The sequence below is a fragment of the Callospermophilus lateralis genome, chromosome 5 (assembly GCF_048772815.1).
Source record: "Callospermophilus lateralis isolate mCalLat2 chromosome 5, mCalLat2.hap1, whole genome shotgun sequence".
NCBI lineage: Eukaryota > Metazoa > Chordata > Mammalia > Rodentia > Sciuridae > Callospermophilus > Callospermophilus lateralis.
Genome location: NC_135309.1, coordinates 86,615,815 through 86,640,360, shown reverse-complemented (window position 1 = coordinate 86,640,360; position 24,546 = coordinate 86,615,815). Strand labels below are relative to the sequence as shown.

The 24,546-nt window shown below is 34.4% G+C and overlaps 1 pseudogene; it reads right to left on the bottom strand.

Annotated features, from left to right (window-relative positions):
- Positions 1–4,057: 4,057 nt before the first annotated feature.
- On the bottom strand, positions 4,058–5,760 carry LOC143400459 (ubiquitin-conjugating enzyme E2 K pseudogene; annotated as a pseudogene).
- Between the last annotated feature and the right edge of the window lie 18,786 nt (positions 5,761–24,546).

Below are 24,546 nucleotides of genomic sequence, written 5' to 3'. Positions count from 1 at the left end.
TGTCATGCTGTTGGCACCAAAACAGACACGTAGACACATGGTATAGAACAGAAGACACAGAGACAAACCCACACAAATACAGTTACCTCATACTAGGCACAGGCACCATAAACGTAAATTGGAGAACAGATAGCCTATTCAACAAATGGTGCTGTGAAAACTGGAAATCCACATGTAGCAAAATAAAATTAAACCTCTATCTCTAATCCTGTACAAAAATCAGCTCAAAGCGCATCAAGGACCTAAGCAGTAGATCAAGACCCTGTGCCTAATATAAGAAAAAGTAGGCACAACATTCCATCTTGTTTGGCCTGGATACGGAATTCCTTAGGACTCCTAAAGCACAAAAACTCAAAAAAACTTAACATCAAAAAAGCAAATAACCCAATCAAAAAATGGGCAAAGGAACTGAATACACACTTCAAAGAAGAAGAAATACAAATGCTCAACAAATAATAAAAAATTTTTTTTGACCATCTCTAGCAATTAGAGAAGTGAAAGTTAAAACTACACTGAGATTTTATCTAATTCCAGTCAGAGTGGCAATTATCAAGAATAAAAGTAACAATAAATGTTGGCAAGGATGTGAGGGGAAAGGTACACTTGTACACTGCTGGTAGGACTGCAAATTGGTACAACCACTCTGGAAAGCAGTATGGAGATTTCTGAGAAAACTTGGAATGGAACCACCATTTGACCCAGTTATCCCACTCCTCAGTATATACTCAAAGGACATAAAATCAGTATAGGATAGTGATGCAGGCACATCAATGTTTATAAGAGCTCAATTCACAATACCTAAGCTATGGAACCAACCTAGGTGCCCTTAACAGATGAATGAATAAAGAAAATATGGTATATATACACACAATGGAATATTATTCATTCATAAAGAAGAATGAAATTATGGCATTTGCAGGTAAATGGATGGAAGTGGAGAATATCATGCTAAGTGAAATAAGCCAATCCCAAGAAACAAAGGCTGAATGTTTTGATATGTGGATGCTAACATACAATAACGAGGCTGGAGGGTAGAATAGAAGTTCATTGGATTAGACAAAAGGGAATGAAGGAAAGTAATGAGAGATGGCAATAGGAAAGATAATAGAGTGAATTGGACATAACTTTCCTAAGTTCATATATGACTACATGGCCAGTATAACTCCATATCATGTAAAACCAGAAGAATGAAAAGTTAAAATTCCATGTATATGTAATATAGCAAAACACACTCTACTGTTATGTATATCTAAAAATAACAAAGAAAAAATCCTTTCATGATAAAAATAATCAACATGCTAAGAGGAAAGCAATAAATATATTCAAATATTGCCTATTCAATCTTCTCCTCTAACCTTCCTCTTCAATATGTCTTCCAAAAGGGCCCGGTTTGTGGCTCAGTGGTAGAGCACTTGCCCTGCATGTGTGAGTCATCGGATTTAATTCTCAGCATTGCATTAAATACATAAGATAAAGGTCCACTGACAACTAAAAAATTAATAAATAAAAAAAAGATTGCCCCCAAGGACCTCCTCAGAACCTTCAGTGCTAGAATTCAATTTCCATCTCCTCTGCAGGTACATACTTGAAAACATAATTGGTCACACCTACATTCTCTTAAAAATTTATTGATCCAAATCTCTACCAAGGTGAATTTCATTGTAAATATGTCCCAAAATGTGGGTACTTGAGTAAAATTTCTGATGGAGGAAAGAGAAACTTGCAAGTAAGTGAAACATCATTAATTAAATAGTTAGAAATGAAAGTGGGCAGGTTTTACAGACCCCAGTTCTAATGAGATAACAGTGCCAAAAAATGAGAGGATCAAGAGGCTTGGGTTCATTCCCCAGCACCAAATTAAAAAAGAAAAGAAAAAGAAAGTAAAAAGAATTTCTTATGCAATCATATAATGGAAATCCTTGCAGGTCACACAGAATATTTTAGAGTTGGGGTGTCAGGAAAAACAGAAACATTGGAAGTTTTTGCATAGTATGATGAAAGATGAATTTTACTGTAATTTCTAAAGATGCTGGTATGTAATTTGTATGTGCTGATGGATGTGAAAAACTAGCCTTCAAATAGTCAGCCAAATAGCATTAAAAATTATCTTCTGTCTGGCTTTTGTACTTTTATGGGTTTCTCAGTGCATTGCAGATGACATTTGTTTGTTCTACCTGTATCTATCCAAACCTGCTCTGAAGTAAGGTACCTAGCCCAGTAATGACATTGGGCAGTAGGCTGGTGGCTTTCACATTTTTTGAATAATCTTTTTATCGATGGTACATATTCACTGCATTTCTCTTGTGGCAGTCACCTGACATTCTTTTGATATTTTATTTTTCTACCCAGTGATTCCATAACCTCTACCCCTTACATTTTGAACACTGACAACTGTTCATACTCTTCACTGAGAGAAGGAATATTTGAACCTTTTTAATAGTAGCTATCACATATACTTAACAACCAAACAGAAAACAGACTAATTGTTTCACAGCCCAGTTGCTATAGGGACATATTATTTAAGGCACAAAGAAGGAATTCCAGCTTGTATGGTGTCAGCTCCCTCCCTGAAATTGTCTTCTTTGGTGGGAAATAGAAAGTAACTGCTAGAGAAATATCAGTTTGAGGCTTAAGCAGGGACTTTAACGCAGAGAAGAAGTCATAACTGCTAAAAAAAAAATATGGGTTTTGTGGTGTTCTTCATCATATTGAGCACAACATTTAACAATATTTTTTTAATAAATGGAAAACTTCTGGTTTCTTCTCTAATTAAAAATGATGAGTTCTTAAAGGCCTCTTCTCATGATGTAGTTCTAATATATTAAAGTAATATATAGCATTACTTTAATTCAGTCTGATTTCATTACATTTTTGTTATATTGCATTGGTCCTGAAAATTGAATAAGACCTGTATTTCTATGTGTAGAACTGCCTGCATAAATCTACTTCAACCTTCATAAAATGGTCAAATTACGTGTTTGAGTTTGCAAAATTAATAATTTTCAAACTTTTGAACTTAGAATGAAATATAATTTTAATATGAATAGAAAGTCTGACTATGTACAAGATAAGGTAAAGTTTTCAAATCCCATATTATCAGAAACTTCATAAAGAAATTCAGATTTATAACACACTTCTACTTCTATGGGTATTTGAAGTATATACAATAAAACACCAACACACCTTTCATGTGTTAATATGGGGATGAGCAAGCAAGAGTGACTTTTAAAGTATCTGATAAAACAATCTCTATGAAGCCCAAGATTAGAAGAAAATTGCCAGCTCTATTTTTATATTCTTACTTACAAGAGTGTTTGAAAAGCTGTGACAAAATATTTCAAATTTATGACCTAAAATTGGAGGAAGGGACACTGTCCCCAAGCACATTTTCCCACCAAGTACAGAGAAATTTAGCATCAGAATATTATCTGTATGTGGTAAGAGAGGGAAAATAGATATAGTGTCCCCAGTCTGTCAACAGGAACATAACAGCTCTGAATAAGTCACCATCTCCAATTCTGGATAAATCTAACATTTAAGAATTTCTAATGGTGGTCTTTTCAGTTACCCATCCTAAGAAGTCAAGTACAAGAATGCAAGTCAAGTACAAACATGCAAGTAAGTTCAGAGGCACAGGGGATCCGTGTTAAAAACAGTGAAGGTAGCTGTGATGCAACACCAAAAATTCAATGGTCCTGAACAATCAAAATATTGTCTTGATTATTCAACAAAATCCTAAAGCAAACTCTTGCTACTCTCGTTACACTGCTAAACACTAAAGTAGCATGCTTTTTCCATGGTTTTAGCTTAGCTCAAAAATCTTTACACTATTAACTATTAAAAAAAAAAAAAAGTATTTCCCCTTTTTAAATTTACACAGATGCTTTATTTACAGAGCAGGGATTTTTTTTTTTTTTTTTGTCTCCAGTGGTGCCAAGGTAACATCGTTAGACAAGAGTGCCAGTTTAAAAGAGATCTATACAGAATCCTAAAAGTAACAGATGTTGGTGCTCTTCAAGAAGAGGCAAGTTTGCCTGTCAGCAGCTCTCCCCAGGCCTCAGTTACTCAGAAGCAATTCTGTTACAGTCACTACACCCCATGATTTTAAAGACAAGGCCACTATTACCGCATTCCTGTAGAAGCCCAGAGCACATAGGTTTTCTATTGTTTTGGTGTATTCTGGACTAGAAACTGTTGCTCCAGCATGTATGTATGCCCAAAGTCGAGCTGTTTGAGCATTTCAGGATTTTGTTTGTACTGATTTGCTACTACTGCATCGTGTGGATCATCTGGTTCTGCAGCTGCCAATAATGCTTGCATAGAATCACTGCTGCTGCCGATTGATCTTTCAGGATATCCAAACAGGGCCTGTGATGGAACTAATGTTAGGATGCCATAGTTTACATAAACCGGACCTTAGGGGGATTGCATGGGTATGTTTCTAGTATTTTTGACTCTAGTTGATTTCTTCCTCCTTCATATGATATGTCTGGAGGTCCTGCTATTTCTTCTCTTCTGTAAAATTCTCATCTACAAGATCAACTTTAATTTGATTTCTTCCTCGGCCTCCTCCCCCACCGCTAGGATCACTGCCTTGGCCTCTGCCCAGATTCAGACCCCAGCACAGGAAAAAAACTCTCCCGCTGCCACCCCTCCTGCTGAGCTCTCCTCAGTGTGGAATCATCTCCCTGCCTGGAAACGAAAATCTGCTTTGGGATTTTTGAAGCATTAACTAAACTAGGTCTTATTTACAATATCAAGATCCACTTAATTTAAACTCCCAAATACTTCATGGAATTTTGGATCGACTCCCGGTGCTTATAAACTAATTTTCTAGTTTGAACAGAGTGTAACAACTTCTTCAATGCAAAATATATTGTCAGAATATTTATTGATTGCTATGCTACAAATTCTAAATACTACCATATTAAAGGGAAGTGATACACGAGAATAAAAGTCTCAAAAGGTATACTTTTGAGACTTTTTTTTCTATTGAAGAACTCTCTTAAATGTAAAATATAAGTTACATATTTTTAACTTCTGAATGGAACACAGTGAGCTTGAAAATTCAACAATTTTGTATCATTTTTAATGCAATGATTAAAAAAGGAAAGAAAAACAAAACAAAATAACAACAACAACAACAACAAAATGTTCTTAGTGGGTAACAGATTTATTTCCCCAAACACTTTTTCTGCAGAGAAGTTCTATGTCTCCATTTTCTTCTTCTCCTCCTCCTCCTCCTAGTTGTAAATGGACATAACACCTTTAAATTGTTTATTTATCTCTATGTGGTGCTGAGAATATTGAACCCAGTGCCTCACAGGCATATCGCAAACACTCTACAGCCACAACAACACCCACTATGTCTCCCCTTTTCTACTGTGTCAACCATGAAAAATGGAGGAACTTGCCAGTGATGGCTTTCCTGATAGGAAAACAATGCCTCATGGCAGTCAGAATGTTGTCTTTGGCAGACACACAAACTTCTGTTGTATGTGGAGATCCTTACTTCTTCAAGGCTGAGTAATATTCCATTGCATATATTTACCACATTTTCTTTATCCATTCATCTGTTGAAGGGCACCTAGGTTGATTCCATAGTCATAGTTTCACTATTGTGAGCTGAACTGCTATAAACATTGATGTGGATTTCACACTGTAATATGCTGATTTTAAGTCCTTTGAGTATAAACTGAGGAGCAGGATACCTGAGTCAAATGTTGGGTCCATTCCATAGAAGGAGCTGGTGAATATCATGCTAAGTGAAATAAGTCAACCCCCAAAACCAAAGACCAAATGTTTTCTCTGATATGAAGATGCAATTCACAGTAAGGGGTGGGTGTGCAACTAGGGAAGAATAGTTACTTTAGGTAGAAGGGGGTGAAGGGAGAGGAGGGGTATGGGAGTACGAAGAATAGTAGAACAAATCAGATATTATTACCCTATGTTCATATTTGACTATATCACCAGTGGCATTCTACATCATGTACAACCAGAAGAATAAAATATTATACTCCATTTATATATGATGTATCCAAGAACATTCTACTGTCATGTATAACTAATGAGAATAAATTTTTTAAAAAAGATCCTTAATTTTAAATGATAATTAGAGGATATAATGTATCTAAACAACTTAGTATGGAGCCCTGAAAGTGCATTTAAACAATGTTAGATAATTTTTAATTATAATTTTTTATGACAGTTAGTAGACTTTTATACTTTGAAGGATTTTGTTCCATCTGCAGGTCTGGTTCCTGAATCAAAATAAATTACTTAATTTCCCAAATTATACTAGGTCTCAAATCAGTATAAGACTGGTTCACAGCAAATTCTGATTTTTTTCATCTCATATAAATACACAGTTTTTAAAGCCTAGGAATGCTAATATCTTTTATTATTTCCCCAGACTCACATTACTCCTTTGCAAGGATGTACATATTTATATTGCAATGTTGCATTCTCCAAGGCAAATGATCACATATCTTCAGGGTGAAATATTCCATTTTGAGAGGTAAGAGTCAGAGTGACCAGATGATGAAAGTGTACTGAACCCCAGGAAGCTGCCCAAGGTGAGAGAGTGACCTTTCAGCTATGGCTCATGCACAGTTTTCCTTGGTTTTTCTGCTTGAGTAGAAAGGGGTCAAATGTAATATTGCCTACAAGCAATTCTTTTATTGCCAGTTTTGATAAATGCAATTGATGTTCATTTTATATTATAATAAACTTTTTTTCACTTTTATATGTACTTCAGTGATAGTGTTCCAAATAAAATTAGATTTTAATCATTTTTATTATTTTATTTATTTTTGTGTTGATAATCTCTGAAAAAAATAGGTATTTTCGTGGTCCCTTTCATTTTAAGTTTGATTATAATGAGATCTAAAACAATACATGTTTGTAAAGAACTGATCATCATAGTGTATTACAACAAGGAACAAAGTTACAAAACCAAGTTATATTCCATCAGTTCAAAACTGGAATATTTGATAAGCTTGTAAAGAAAACTTTCATCAAGTTTTCCAAATTTGTCCTTAACTTAAAAAATCCTTGAAAAAAATCTATATTTAAAAATAATTCCAAAAGACTAAATGAGAGAAATTTCTGTCATTTAAATAGAATTTTAACTTGAATGAATAGCATGAAAAATACTCAGTGACAATAAAAATCTGGTTATTTATTTCAAAATGCAAAGTATGACTAAATGAGATATAAATTTATTTTTGCCTATACTAAATAAATACTTCTCTTACAAAGTAATAGATTTTTTAAAAATTTTATAAGGACATAAATTTTGATTAATGTTATAACAATTTGAAAGCTATGCAATATTTGAAATCATCATGTTATGCATTTCTGGATAATTTATTGAACACAAATCAATCATAAGACTTTTAAAGGTGTTATAGAGAATATAAGGATGAAATAGATATGCCATCTGTTCTTCAGTAATATACAATGTAAAATAAATAAATAAATATGGCACAATGCACAAAAGATGGAAAAGCAAAGTATCATTTCAGTTCATAGGAGAAAAAAAAGTAAAATTTCATTCAGACTTTAATTTTAACTAAATCTTAAATTAAACATACAGCAGACTGTAAAAGATGAATGGATATTTCTCACAAATAAACAGAAAAAATAAAAGGTTTGTAAGTATGACTTGGGCATGGGGATTTATGAATATTTTAAGGATCAAAGTGGAATTTTGAAGTCTATGATGAGAGCTTGATATTAAACTGCAGAAACTATTAAATTCTAGACCAAGGAATTGCACTATTTTGTTTCAATAGTAGTAGATTTAATTGTATTGGAAAAAAGTTTGAATTATAGTATTTCCTCTGCTCCAACAATATACATGCATTATGCAATAATTAGGATAAAATTAGGGAAACAACAGCAACAGCAACAGCAACAACAAAAACTCTAAAACAAAAGAATGAATTTCCCTTCATTTAGATCTCTAAGGTCACTTATTTATTATCATCTTCTTCATGTCTCTATTCAAATTTTATTTTATCAAAGAGGACCTTGACACTCTATTTAACACAATAGTGTCCTCTTATGTCATACTGCTTAACCAATAACTTGCTTTATTTTTATTCATTTTAGATATTACTAACAATATTTATGCATTTGTAAAATTGGTTTGTTTCTTCTCATATTTATTGAGAAATCCATAAAGATGGAGTCTTTTTATCATTCTTGTGTAGTCAGGGCTGATAAAGAGTATGGTAAGGAGGAGTTTGATAAATATTGTTGCATATGTGAAAATTGGATCATATTGCTCTTGTTTAATTTTCTTGTCTATTACATATTTAGATGATTAGAACCATGTTATTCTAGGGTCAGCTTATTTAGTGATGAAAGCTAAAGTCTAAACTTGTAACTGCCTAGAAACCCATCTATTTTTTATTATTATATAATTCTCTAAAGCAGCACTTAAAATAGTTATAAAGTACTCCATTGAATAAATGCAATGCAATTTATCTACCAAACATCTTCTTTTATATGTTGTGGTAGCTTTAAACTGCAGACATTTATAAACAACGTTGTGATGAATGAATTTGCAGCTAATACTATGTCTTTGTTGTAATCATTTCCTCAGGATAAATTCTGAAGTCAACATGAAAAATGTTATTGATCAAATATAGAGATCCTAAGGGCAACCTTGCCAGTTCAAATGAGACTTTAAGATACATTGTGTTTGAAGAAAAGACAGGAAACATTCTAAATCAGCAATTTTTTCCCTCTTGCTTTTTTTTTTCTTGGCCAAAGATGATCACTGCCTAAATTCCACTGTTACTTATAGTCAGCTTTATTTATTCATGGGTTCTGCATTCAATTGTTGCTACACAAATTCTCTTTTTTATTAATATTCACTGTTATTCAGAGTCTCATAATCAATCTTTTGGTTTACTTTAGTTTGTCAACATATGTGTGGAGATAAAAATAATAACATACACTTAAGGACAAAAATATATTAATCCTTATTTAATATGAGAGCTATTCAATACCATCCTTGCAAACTCATTCACAACTAGCAAATATCAAAAAATTATAATACACACACACACACACACACATACACATCTTGCATAGTGTATTCTCTTTTCTTTTTGAATTTATAAGCCATACTTCCTCATTAAGGGCTTTTAGAATTATAATTAGTTATTTATTACAACTGTCCTAACGATCATATTTATCTAGCGTTAACTTGTTTTCAGAGAAACAGCATTATCTACATGATGGGAAAAGACTGAAAACAGGAAGGGTAAATACTAGAAATGCATTTGGGAATAAATTTCCTAAGTGTAAGGTAATTTAGTAATATGGACTTGTCATTATTTATTCATATTCGTGCATTTCAACCTCTCCGTTATGAACTATAAAGATGATAGGCTTTGGGACTCCTCCATTTGTGTTTGTGATGTTGAAAGTTGGTCTATCCATCACAGTTCACTTGGTACTAAGGAAATGACAAATGGCTAGATTTTGTTTGTATGATATTTCCTCATCCTACATCCATATCAGAAGTGATATTACAATACTCTCCTCCTGAACACAGACCCAAAGTCAGTTACTCTTTATAACTCTTACATATTTACCAGAATTGATACATGACCTGAAACTTATTATTCACTTTTTCTCTGGTTAAAAGTTATTCAATGATCTTGAGTACATGCGAGTTAAATTGTTTGATTTACTTTCCATTATCAACAGAGTCTATCCAAGATGTGTTTTGTGTTGAGATCTGATCAAATAGTGTTAATTGAGAGGAAGGAATTTTAGACCAGTTAAAATATTATGAAATTATTATAGACTCTTTATGGCTTATGGGAAATAGTTCCATATCTAGGATAATGTTATGGAGAAAATTGTAACCCTTTGGGACGGACATTGACCTCATATGTCATCTAGTCTAATCTCTGTATTCTTCATATGAAGGAGCAGAGATTTAGAGAGGTTCAAAGACTTTCTCAATGGTCTGCATCTAATGAGTGGCAGAGGCAAGATGACCAGTGTAGTGCTTCTCTTATGACCTTATATGATTCAAGATAGTACCAAGCAGGGGTCAACAACTCTGGTCTGTATTCCACAATTTGTTAAAGTCTGTAAACAAGTCAGGATGGCGCCTGGCATTTTGCCAGAGAAATGTTAGAGTTTGTAAACAAGTCTGGATGGCGCCTGGCAAAATGCCAGAGGGAGTGGTTTGTGAAGTAACGCCAGTGAGCCATTAAGTGTGGAGATTCCTGATTGGTTGACTGATGTATCTAGTTTATGTTAATTAAGATAAGCTGTGTGGAATGTATATATACCCCTCCTGTCCTACAATAAAGGCTCCCTCTCCTGCTATATCAATGTACACAAGTTGCTCGTCAACCCTCAGTTATTTTGCCCAGCCAGCCGGGCTCTGGCAGATGGTGGCCCATACGGGGAACCCCAGGACACTCGGGGGTAAGTGATGATAAAAGCTGCCCATCCATAGATAGGACAGGAGCAATCTTTTCGTTCCTAGGCAGATAAGGCGAGAGGAAAAATGGCCATTTTGAGAAAATGGAGAGAATTGATACAGTATGTTTGTGTCTTGTTTTGTCTTGAAATGTTATATTGTCTTTGTGATGAGAATATGGAAGGGGTGAGATGTAAATTACTAAGGGAAGGAGGCACCCCAGTGGAACCAAGAATAGTTAGGGCATGTGTTGATGGAAGCCCAAGAACTCTAGTCAGAAAGAAGAAAGTTCAGAGGAGGAAGGATTATGAAGAAAAAAGTTGCAGCAAAAGGCTATTACTGAATACTTTTCGGAGGGTTCATGAATTGGCGCAGCGGCTACCACCTGCCCAAGCCGGTCATGGTGCAGCAAGGATTTTCCAAGTGGCAGCAGCCTGCTCTTCCTTGTCCCCCACCTGGGAGCCGGACGCCACTACAAAAGCCCAAATCCAAATGTGACCCAGAGGCATAGTCTCACAGGCACTTGCTCCCTGTGCCCGGAAGCAGTTTGAGACCGGGACTCTCCCCAGGGCCATCTGGGGCTGCCCGGGGATGCTACCCGCATCCATGAAGTTTGATCATTTTCAATGCCAATAACTAAGCTACAATGGTTCTCCCACACCTGGAGGCTGATGAGCAATAAGCACCATTAAGGCCTATTTCAAATGTAAAAAACCTTGAGATAATGTACTAAATTGTTCAGAAGGTTGTTTTCTTAGCATCTGCTGGAATACTACAGGATTTTCTTTAACATCATTGCCAGAGTTCCTGCCTTCGTGTCAGTGCCAGTAAAGACGAAGGTGGAAGAATTTCCAGTGCTGCTGAAAACCGGACGAAACATCAGCTGAGAAATAGATGAGACTTCAGAGCTGTTGCTGTTTCTGCTGCTACAGCTTAGGCTAGCTGCCTGCAGAACTTACCTGGACTGTGATTTAAGCTAGCTGCCTGGAGAACTTACCTGGACTGTGATTTACCTGGACTGTAAGTTAATCTATTGAGACACTGCTTTTCCTGGACTGAGACAACAAACTGTAATCTACAACAAGTTGTAACTCGGTATCTTTGCAAACGGTGTCATTGCTGGTATAATTTTTTCCAAGGGCTTCTTGCATGGAGCCATCAATTGGCTTGGTATTGTGGCATTTTGTATCCTCCCCTTCTGCTTGTAGCAGATTATTTATGGTGTTTCTGTAAAAACCACTATGGTCGTTATTTAAATTAAACAAAAGGGGGAGGGCTGGGGATGTGGCTCAGGCGGTAGCATGCTTGCCTGGCATGCGTGCAGCCCGGTTCAATCCTCAGCACCACATACAAACAAAGATGTTGTGCCCGCCGATAACTAAAAAAAAATAAATATTAAAATTCTCTCTCTCTCTCTCTCTCTCTCTCTACCTCTCTCTCTCTTTAAAAAAACAAAAAAAAAGGTGAAATGTTAGCGTCTGTAAACAAGTCTGGCAAAATGCCAGAGGGAGTGGTTTATGAAGTAATGCCAGTGAGCCATTAAGTGTGGAGATTCCTTATTGGTTGACTGCTGTATTTAGTTTATGCTAATTAAGATAAGCTGTGTGGAATGTATAAATATCGCTCTGGTCCTACAAAAAACGGCTCTCACTCCTGCTGTATTGATCTACACAAGTTGTTCATCACCCCCCGGTTATTTTGCTGCAGCCAGACTGTGGCAACAATTGTGCAATTCTTATATTTGAATCACACTCTCAGGCTGTGATAAAAATTTTGATTAAAGACTTGGATTCAACCTACTTTGGGAACAAATTGAATACACCTAGAAATATGGGTTCTGTTCAGAACTCCAAAAGTATCCGACAGGAATGTGATGAGTGCTGAGATTTTTAACTTTGAGTTCTCAGAAAGAAATGTCAACTTATCCTTTTAAAATCTGCTTCACATCTGAAGTGGCTAAAGTTTAGTTGAGTACTTATTAGCTTAATTCATGTTTATTTTCAAGGCATTCATTTTCCTTTTTGTTTTTCTTTTTCACACAGTCCCTAATTGTAGTGCTTACCCTTTTATGGTTTTGTGCATTTGACACATCTTAGACTATTTCCTAGAACTCAATAAGTGTTTCAGAAGCTTTATAATAATTTAAAAACTATGTGTCAGTGTGTAATTAACACTAGTCAAATATGTCTTAGTTTAAGGAGCTGCAATTTAAGAGAGCAGAATGTAAGAAGTGAGGGGGAAAGGGCATTTTTACATTACAGCATGTATTTTCCTCCCTTAAAATGTGTCCCCACACTGCAATCAACTATTTCATCACAAAGTGTTGACATGCTTAGTAGAAAAATAAATTGTAAATATCTGAAAATTATTCAAAAGTAAAGCATAACAAAAATCAACAAAAATATAAAAGATAGGTGACCATTTAGCTTTTTCTTTCGTACTATGTACAAAGTGTGAATTTTAAATCAGGATACAAAACTAACATAGCTTTAAATTCTAAATGCAGAACTTTAAAATACGCCCCCAATCAGTTTATGCCCTCCATCTCCATTGTTATCACTGGACTGTTCACCTTTCTCGACACAATAATGCTTTAACTGATCTTGCTTTTTTCAAATTCATTTCAAACTCATCTTCGTCCACTTTTCTCTTCACATCCAGATTTACTTTTGACTCTTTCACTTAAAACTATCCCATTCTTGGTTTCCTGAGAATAAAATTCAGAATCTATTATAGCTGTCTCACAAGACCCAATATCAAGCAGCCTCCATTTACTTCTTTCACTTGGTTTGTTGCCCCCTCAAAACACATATTGTAAATGGAAATCATCTTGTGTAATTTTGTGTTAATTGTTAATTATACATCTGTTCTTGTTAGAATTAAAGTCCATGATGCAGGTATCTGTGTGCCTTCTTTTCTATTGTTTCCTTGGGATCCATATCAGTGCTTAGCATATATTCAATACACAAGTTTTTAAAGACTATGTAAGGGTTATTCATTATTTCCCAGTAATTGAATTTTATACATTTGCTCTGTAAAGCAAATCTACATAGAACTGATAAAGCACTTAGTTTTAAAATGGTATTAAAACAATTATTTTAATATCATGTTATTAATAATTCTTCAAAATTGTTAAGTTGATGAAGAGGGTATAAACATGTAAATACTGTCAGGTGGTTCCTTTTTTATTTTCAACATGTACACATAATATATACCAACTATGTTTTGGAACTTGCATTCACAGGGAACATAAGTGGTAGAGAAAGGGCAGGCCAACCAGATGACTAGGTTGAAAAGGGGAAAAAAAAATAAAAATTTGAAATTTCTCCCATTATTCTAGTAGTTTTTTTATTTTTTATTTTTTGCTTTTAGGATTTTTTTCCTGATGTATACTTTGTTTTGTTGGTCAAAGATACTATGTGAGTCACTATGCAAAGTTAGGAGCAATTTGACTCAAGCTTTTCAAGAAATGGAAAGTCATACTAGTAAGTAATCTGAAATCATATAATGCTATCTTTGCACAAACTAAAACATTACTTTTCAAATGAAAATTATCCCAGTTTTCAAACAATGTTTCTTTTGTATTCTGTATTAAAGATGTATAGTTTTATTTCAGCCTAAGATTACTAAATTGTTAGAACAAGGCCTTCTCTCACACAGACAACATTATATAATCAATTTTCCACTCTTTTATCTGCTATTCCTAAGGACTGACTGTGCTACAACTAATAGTTGTATTAAAGCTTCTAACTCTATCAAAGTCTACACGCATCAATTCAACTAAATGTCATAGTAGGAGCAATATCTTATTGTTTTAAAGTAGAAAAATATACTATATTGATAAAAATATATCAATCAAATCAAGAAAATGGAGATAATACCTAGAAAGTGATATAAATGCAATGAATATGATCTTTTAATTTTTAATTTTTAATTATTTATTTTTATGTAGTGCTAAGGATTAATCCCAGTTCCTCACACATGCTGAGAAAGCTTTATACCACTGAGCTACAACTCTAGCCTGTGAACATGAACTTTTGCAAAGAAAACCCTATTGTTTTAAGGCTGAAAACATTTTTTTGAATATTATTTCTAGAGAAATCCAGGAATTGTAGACTATGCAAATACTTGTCTAGGTGTTTCTGGAAAAGAGAATTTGAGGAGTGCTTTTTGTTTATTTTATTATTTATTTATTCAATTCAGTCTTCAATCGTCTTAGCATTCCTTTCCTTTTCTGTCTTAGATCAGTAAGTGGCAAAAATGTCTTTGGGTATCTGCTGAGTACAAGAAACTGTGTTATAAAAAAGATGATTAGGACAATCGATTTTCTCTCATGATAAATTAGAGGTTATATTTAAACATGAAGTCAAAAGTTCTATTGTACAAATTTTAAAAATTACAGAATGATATGATAGGAGATAATAGTGGTTACAATAATGAGGTCTCTTTAGATGGACAGAAAAATCTCTAAGAATTTTAAATTTAAGTTGAAGCTGGCATAAGGATAGAAGTTACTCTTTCTACATCTCAGTAAAGATTTCTATGCAAGGAACCAACAGTTAAGTTCTTGTGATGGGAAAGCTTAGTACAGAATCAAGGAACTAAATGATGGCTAGGGTAACTAGACCATACAACATAGAGTAGAAAGACTTTTGGATGAAATCTTGTAGATTAGCAGAGCCCTGAAAGATTTATCACAGAGTTTAATGTAGTGTTTATCAATAAGCCAACATTTTTAATGGCATGAGGAGATCATCTCAATATGATCCCATCTGCATTTTATCTTCTAGAAAGTTTATCTTACTAGATATGCAATCTATTCTACTTAATAAAATAATATAGAAAGAAATAACTTTTTTTCACGGAAAGTGTCAGGCAATAAGAAATTGTGGTGGCTGGGGCTGGGGCTTAGCAGCAGAGTGCTTGCTTGGCTCAATTTGCAGTCCCACCAGCAGTGTATGAGTATGCCTTTTCCCCCACATCCTCACCAACACTTATTGTTGTTTGTCTTCATAATAGCTGCCATTCTGACTAGTGTGAGATGAAATCTTAGAGTAGTTTTGATTTGTATTTCTCTAATTGTTAGCAATGATGAACATTTTTTCATATATCTGTTGATTGATTATATATCATCTTCTAAGAAGTGTCTGTTCAGGTCTTTGGCCCATTTATTAGTTGGGCTTTTTTTGTGTGTGTGTTTAGCTTTTTGAGTTCTTTATATACCCTAGAAATTAGTGCTCTATTTGATGTGTGATGGATAAAAATTTTCTCCCAAGATGGAAGCTCTCTATTCACTTCACAGATTGTTGAAATGATAATTTGATGGCACTATTTTTTTCTTTTCCTATAGGACATTAGCTGACTCTGTATACCATCAAGAGGTTGAGAACTGGGTCTTTTTTTTGAGGAGAAAAGAGCACATTTTGAAACTGTATGAATAAGCAGAATGTTGTTTTCATAGTCTTGTTTAGTGACAAAACTGGACTTGAGAGTCATTGTTTTGACTATTTTCTTCCTGAAGACATTTGCTAGTTATTGAAGCTTCCCAAGATAGAAAAGACTGTTAAAACACCACTCTACAAGTAGAATGGTGACGTGAGAGTCTCCCTGTCCTGTGGATTCAAGGAACAAGTTCAGGGTGTGCTTGGGAGTGGAGAACTGATGAGCACTTCAGGGAACCAACCCTGAAAGGCTAAGGCTTAGGTACAGTACTAGTTTCATCAGAAGTAGAAGGGCACCAATGAAAATCTTGAATTCAGCTTTGTGCTGGATTAGATGAAGAGAAATAAATCCTGCAGGAGAAGAAATGGTAAGTCTTCCCTGGAAGAAGATGCATCATTGGGTACTTCTTCAGATGTTTCCATACACTACAAATCTATGATGTTAGAAATCAGAAAAGAGTTTTGACTGTGGCTAGTGCCAGGACGGGCATTTCTGAATGCTTATATACTGGTTTTGGATATTGTACTTCTTATATATTTATCATTCACTTTATGAAATTTGATCAGCCTTTTTACTAAATTTTTTATACTTTTATATATGCTGTTATTTTTTTCAAAAGCTTACTTTCAAAATTACACACAGACATACACATACATATACACACACAATAATTTTAATTCTAAAGGTCCCTATGCTTGCAGCAAATACGGGGCTTTGTAAATAGTTGAAGTAATAAATTTCTGATACAATGATTATTTTGAGATTTTTCAAAATGTTTTCAGTACTGCATTATAGTTATACATAATAGTGGGGTGTTAGAGTCTGTAAACAAGTCAGGATGTCACCTGGTATTTTGCCAGAGGGAGTGGTTTGTGAAGTAATGCCAGCAAGCCATTAAGTGTGGAGATTCCTTATTGATTGACTGCTGTATCTAGTTTATGTTAATTAGATAAGCTGTGTGGAATGTATAAATACCGCTCCTGTCTTACAATAAACGGCTCCTACTCCTGCTGTATCAATGTACACAAGTTGTCACCCCCCCCCCCCCCCCCCCGTCCCACGGGTTAGTTTGCTGCAGCCGGACTGCAGCAGTGGGGCTCATTTTGACATAATCATATACACATGGAATATAAAAATTTGTTTCATTTCAGCCCCTAGTATTTCCTGCTTCCCTCTTTTCTTGGCTTTCTCTGTTCCCCTTCCCTATTCTATTGGTATTCCTTCTATTTATGTATTGTTTTAATTGGTGCTTTATAGATATACATAAAGATAAAATGCACTGTGGTATATTGATACATGTACATAGCACATTTTGGCCAAATTTATTCTGCAGTTTCTTCTTTCTCTTAGTCACCAAGAATGAATTTAAAATATACCTTACATAACAGAAATTGCAAAAATGTGCACTTTCCAGAGCCTGTGGAATGAACGAATCTTTGGCTTCTTTAAATACACAATCGAGCAGTCATTTGTTCAAAAGCATCATCAGAAAACTCTAGGAGATAAATGAACAGCAACAGCTTTAAGAAATGCTCCTGATGTATCAAATTCTCATTTCACTCATGCACAGGTTTCTCACAGTCCTGGAATAAAATAAAATAATTATTAAAATTTCCTTCTGTTTCTATCATTAAAAACTACCCCATACTTAGTGATGTGACAAATAAATACAACAGGTTACAAATCAGTAGCTCAAAAGTTCTGAAGACTACCAGGCTGATACTAAGATGTCTGTAGGCTTTATTTGCTTCTAAAGACTCTTAATAAGGAGTCGTAGATTAAAGGGTTGAACCATAGAATTCAGCATGCTGAGGTTGTGAGACCATGGTCATCTTTTTCGTGCAGGCTGTTGACTCATTCTTGGTGACTAAGTTAAAGCTAGACTGTAGCATACACTCAATATCCAACAACAATGAATATAAGGTGGTGGGGAAGGTTCAGGGTAAAACAATGTTTCTGATTTTTAATATTCAAAATTAATGGACATAGGTTCATTTTGCATAAGTACAATGAATACTTTAACAATGCATTATTTTCATGTCTATTGGAAAAGCTGCACAAATAACATAATTTTAAGGAAAAGAAAGAGAAAGAAGGAGAAACTTCAAATTGAATACTTTTCATTTTGTACCACTAAAACTAAAAAGGAAGTTAACAGTTCATCAACACAAATTTAGTGCCTATCATTTTAAGTCTGACTAGGCAGTTATTTTAATGACTGTCATTATCACAACATCTCTGTCAATATGAGCTCTGTAACAGGCAATACAACTCTCTCTTAATATGATGCTTCAAAGAGTGAATGTCTATATAGATTTAAACTTGGGATGAAATCCATTTAAATGATGGCTCACAGCATTTAATAATCTGTTTCTTTTGTATTTAACATGTACTAAAAAGCACCATTCTTACAAAAAAAAGGTCATTTATTTCTGGCTCCGTGTATTTTACTTCTTGTCAAGCTATCTAGCATCCAAGCCTCTGTCTGGTGTATACATCTTTACAGTCCCTACACTTAGCAAACTAAATGATGCCTTAGTGGTCAGAAAGAGTTAACACAGCTTCCTACACATCTAATTTTATCCATGAGAGTGACTTGGGTACTGATGATGCGCTAGCTCAATATATATTATGGAGAATCAGTCATCTTGTGAAAGTAGCGGTTAAATACACTTTAATTGAGATTCTTGTTACAAGTGGGAAGTTTTAAAAGTGCTGATGAATTAAGAATTCCATTTAGAGTCAGAGTTAATGTTTGGCTATAGGGCTAATGTCTAGGGTATATTTAAAGCACCATGAGAGTGAATGTAGATATAAGTAGGAATAATTCATGCATCTGATGGATGGTTGAACTAGATGACTTTAAGGTCCTTTTAAACTCTGATAGTGCATGATTCTATGCATATTAGAAATCTAGCATTGGAACAAATATGTATGAGCAGTTACACTATAAAATCAAAGTATAAAGAAGAAACTATAAAAATAACTAGAGTGTGGGGGGGAAAGATGGACAGCTAAAATAAGAGCCATGCTTTGAATCAAGGATTTAAAATAACTTGAAAATATTTAGTCTAATGTCCTTTGACTGGTGGTTTCCAGATTTTAAGATGGGGAGTTGTTTTGCAGACAATTTTAGTATTTCCTGAGATGATTGCACTATTATCTTGTTAAGACAAGGCATAATGAAAAAAAAATCATGTTTTTAAATTATTTTAAATTCTGTAAATGCTCATGTTTGTAATGCATTGTTTATTCAGCCATCAACAGGCTAAGTGTACCTATGGTTTTCGAGAAATATTCCTGGACACCCACAGGAGTCCAGAACACTGATTAGAGACCATTTCTTTAAATTGTCATTTCTTAAGAATAGAGATCAGTTCCTCCATTGAAATTTAGTGAGTCTGAAGTTCCTAGGCACCTGATAAGTCTTGAATATTGTTAGAAAACACACACACAAATCAAGAAATATTGATATTTCCTTATAGCTACTTGCCAGAAACAGTATCTAGAACTACATACCAAATATTGCAAAGTCTTAATTAAACATCACAGAATCTTAATAATTATCTTCATGGTTCTTTTACAAATACCAAAACATGAAATAGGGATGTAAGATAATTCACTTAAAAATAAGCTGATTTTCACTGTAGTTTGTCTGTCTATTCTGTGTTCCTGTTGCTAAATGATGATAATGAATATATTTATATACATGATATATATTAAAGTATCACCAATCTTAGAAAATATGCATGAATAAATTGGAAAATGCTGTCTTGTTTGCCAACAGACAAAAGTTTGATTTTACAAGTGTCCATGTCCTTTTAGTGATATGAGGCTTTGGATTTTTTCTCACTGATGCTATCACATGTAGTAGCAGATAGCGAGACATTTTCTTCATTCTAATGATTCATATACTCCTTGTTCCATTGGATATTGTTTTATACATTTTAATATATTAAATTATTACAGTGACTTTTAAAATTAGTTTTATCTTTATTTTACACATGAAGGTTCAGAGACATAAAAAGGCTAAATGGTACCCCATAGTCTTAAAAGTGATAAGTAGCAGAATCGTAATTTGAGCTTAAGTAGTCTAATTCTAAAGTTTTTTTCTTTACTTATTGCTTTTAACCATTGTATGGAATGTTTGATTGAATACCAAAAATGTGCAGAAGAATATACCGGCAACCAATGGCAAGACTTCGTTTCCAACAAACCCAATTTATCATCATTAGGCTTTGCAATCAAGGACAACAGGAATATCTTGCATTGAACTAGACTTTTACAGTTTTTTAATTTTTTTTAAAGAGAGAGAGAGGAGAGAGAGAGAGGGAGAGAGAGAGAGAGAGAGAGAGAGAGAGAGAGAGAGAGAACTTTTTAATATTTATTTTTCAGTTTCCAGTGGAGACAACATCTTTATTTTATTTTATGTGATGCTGAGGATCGAGCCCAGTGCCCTGCGCATGCCAGGTGAGCACGTTAGCACTTGAGCCACATCCCCAGCCCCTTTTACAGTTTTAATCACAGTGAAAATGCGGGGTTGTATGTCTCCCAAAAATGTGTTCTTTAATAATAAATTTAGTAAAATAAAAGATATATATGTATACATGCATGTGTAGGTGTGTCAAGAATAAAATATATATTGAAGTTTAAGTTTCTGTAGATTTATTTTGTTCCCTTCCCGTCACCCTGGATAATTTCACATGCACACTTGCCTTTTAAAGACTATTAGTAGTTTATCTAGAGTTTGAGTTAATGGTGCAATGAATGGAGATATGGAATTAGGGAAGTGGAGAGGTCAAAACCTATGCTGGAAAAAGTGTAAACACCTGGAAGCAGAGGACTTAAGACAGCAGAAGGTACACAGATGGTCACTAGGATTGGGAAAACAGGGATGTGAGGACAGACCACCAGTCTAACAGAGGAAAGACTTTTGACACACAGAAGAGGGAGACAAGAAGAGGCCTGAGCACCTACTTTGAAGAATAATTTTGAGGAAAGAAAGAAGATTCACAGATGTTTATCAATGGTTTGGGAGATAAATGTGTGTCTCTCTGTGTGTGTGAGTGTACACAGTGTTTCAGTTTTTTTTTAATATGGGTTTATATACTTTTATAACATTTGGCATGTTTGAGCTCACCTTAAACCTAAAATCTAGAGGTTTTGTTTAATTCCGGTTAAAATATAACGGTCATGACAAGAGGGGTGTAAAGCCTTTTTCTAATTTGCTCTGCATCAGTGTCCACTGATTTCTTGGTGCTTTTGCTTCCCTACTGAGCAGCAAAATTGCCATCACTATCTATCTTGGTATACCGTGAAGATGAATAAATCCTCTTAAATGGCATTCTAACTCTCATAGTATATTGCTCTCTGATTAGATTACCCTTTCATATCCCCATTAAGCCCAATAATGCAACTTTTTGCCGATCGTTACACAAGATGCTAACCTGATTTCAGCTATAGAACAGAGACATTTCTTTGTCTCCTTTGATAAGGAAGATGTAATATCTTGTGTATAGAGAACAAATTGACCTTGTGAGTACTATAGTTAATTAAGTGAAGACCATAATCGAATGCCAGTTTGCACTAAAAAATGGTCTGCCACCTTCTGAGATTCATCTAAGAGCAAGTAAGACAGCCAATGCAGAGGTGTTTATGGGCTGGACATTAGGTCATTGGAAGTGTTCTGCTGGCAATTATTGCCTTTATTATGCTGCTTATGAAGGGCATTAAGTTTTCTTCATGCTGGATGTGCATATTACCTAATATCATAAAAGTATGCTGAGTATTGAATTAAAAGTTACTTTGGGTTCAAGTGACCTATAACAACTAAGTGGTTGATGTTAGAAAGGATTATTTTAAAAAAAACCCACACACTACAATTTGGGACATGAACAATTATCATTAGCAATAAATTCTACTGATGAAAACAGGGAATATTTATAATGTAAGTATTTATCTTATGGAAAATTTGCTAAAGTAGCTTGTTTTGCTTCTAAGATGCTTGCTTATTAGCAGAGAATAAAGATGAATAATTATATCCCTTTGTTTAGGAACCCTGCTATGTCTTCCTATGGAATGTACATCTTTATGGTCAATTTGGAGAATAGATTATCACTGACTAAAAGCACATCGTGTTTTTTGTTTATTTTAGTAGATTTTGTCACAAGTGACATATAGTATCTTCCCAGTCATATCAAAGAAACATGAGAAAGGAAACAATCAATACTAAGTTTCTGGAGTTAGTAATGAATGTTCACCTGTGGCCTAATAGTAAGAAAACTCTGTATCAAGTTCCCATGTCAACATATAACTATCCTGAACATGAACAAGAAAGTTCCACTCTGTGTTCCATGTCCACTTAGCCAGAATCTACTGTTAACAGAAAAACAGAAGCAAAGTCAAATGTATTAAAATAGAATTTGTGAATCATGGGGATGACAAAAGAATGTTCAAAATACTTCGACCATTCCTATCATTTGATTTTCTAACATTTCTTTCGCCCATCACATTTTAGTTGAAATAATCGAGATGTAATTTGGCCTGTTATTAGTCAGATTAAACTAAGGCATTGTTAGTTATCAAATAAGCCCAGAAATAATAGTGGATAATAGTGATCTAAGTTGATTCGTCTAAGGGAACTCCATTCAAGTGACTTTTAAATATCCATCTAACAGTTTTGCAATGTAAGCCTGTGTTCGAGAGTCATGGCCATGGTTTGAGGAAGCTGGAGAGTGGAACAAAGGTTTTCAGTGGGTCAGGCATGAATTGACACTTGGGATTTTGCTTATTTCTCTATTCACTGGAACTAGCCATACTACCCTTAGTAATTGTAAGACTGGTGATTTTTTTTCTTCTTCTGGGTAACTAGGAAGGAGAGGAGAAACTAATAATAATGAGGGTTGGTAATTCCTACAACATCAGGAAGGACATCATACTTAATTGTGACCAGAACCCAATAAAATTGCATATGATATTTTGCTTGTTATTGTTAAAGGTTATTGATCTTTTGAGCCTACAGATCTAAGTTCTCTAGAATTGGGACATCTTGGTTTCTCATGAACTTTTATAGGTAGTTTAGGTCCTATTAAATCCTAGTTATTGGAAAGTTGACTCAACAACTCAATCTCTAAAATTGCATCATTGGATACAGGAAATATGAATTGAATATTTTTGGCAGAAAATTTACATGACAGATAATTTAAAATTAGTACATGTGTAATGGGGAATAAAGTTGGAAAAAATCACATTATTGTGACAAACAAAGCTACAAAAACAAATAAATTAATAACAGTGAAAGTTTCACATAACACAGTTATCATTTCCTTTAAGTGGACTTGAAAGCATTGTTTTGGAGTGAAGTTAGTAACTGTAATACTGAGTATAGGGCAATACAATTTTGTAGCATCTGTTCTCACTTGGTACCATATGAGCAATTTCTTTATATACAGAGGTAATTGGCCAAATAGCAAATGCTAGAATCTAATTTAAGACAGTGAGTAAGCAAAGGAAACAGGACAATGGACTATGATCATTCACCTTCAGAATCAAAATGAAGTCCTTCTAACTTATCTCTTTCCACTTCAACAGCCACAGTGCTTCACCATGTTCAACTCTGCCAAGAAGGTTACAAAGTTTTCAGAAAAAAAAACTCCATCATATTAGTTTTCATGTTATTTATTAGAAATTTACAATATTTAAAACTGTAGTGGCTGATTCATTTACTTATTAATAGCATTATTTATGAGATTATATAGGTTCTGAGTGTGTATGGTTATTTATTATTTGTTAAACTTTCCAACTCAGAAATAGATAGGTAGATAGATAAATAGATACACATACACATGTATATAATACATATGTATAATAGAAAAATAGTATTTGGTTAAAAGTCTCTAGGTTTCTGTATAAATATTAATGTTGTTTTTGTATTTGGGGGAAAAGTATGATTAAAAATCCATATTAACTTTTGTATATATTTTCCTCATTCGATTATAAATTCTTTGTCAGGAAAAAAACAGATTTTTTTCCATTTGTAACTCTAGATACTGCTTGGCAGATAGTAGTTACTTACTCATAAATTGTTTTAAATAGAATTTGACACAACAAAGACTCCACAAAAAAATAACTTCTATTGCACAAACTATGGTTGCTGGCCATTCCTAGAGGTGAATACTATTGGAGGCTATCAGTAGCATCCCTGAAATCTCCTTATTGATCCTTGCAGTAGTCCGGCTGAGTTAAATAACAGAGAGGTGACAAGCAACTTGAAGGTTGAATCGGGAACTACTTTATTGTGAGTGAATTCAGCAGGAACTGAGAGAGAACTCAAAGTAGTGGGCACCAGAGATAGCAGGAGCTGCTTCTCCGCTGGACAGTAGAGGTATATATACTTAACTAATTACACACAGCTTAACTCAATTAACATAAATTAGATACAGCAGTCAACCAATAAGGAATCCTCATCATCTTAATGGCTCACTGGTGTTGCTTCACAGACCACTCCTCCTGGCAAAGAGCCAGGCGCCATCTTGACTTGATTACAACCCTCAAAATCCTCTCACATCTCATGGATTAAATGATTATTTTGTTTTATGACCCCCATGGATATAAGTGTCCTACAGGCATCTCAAATCTAGCATGCTTAA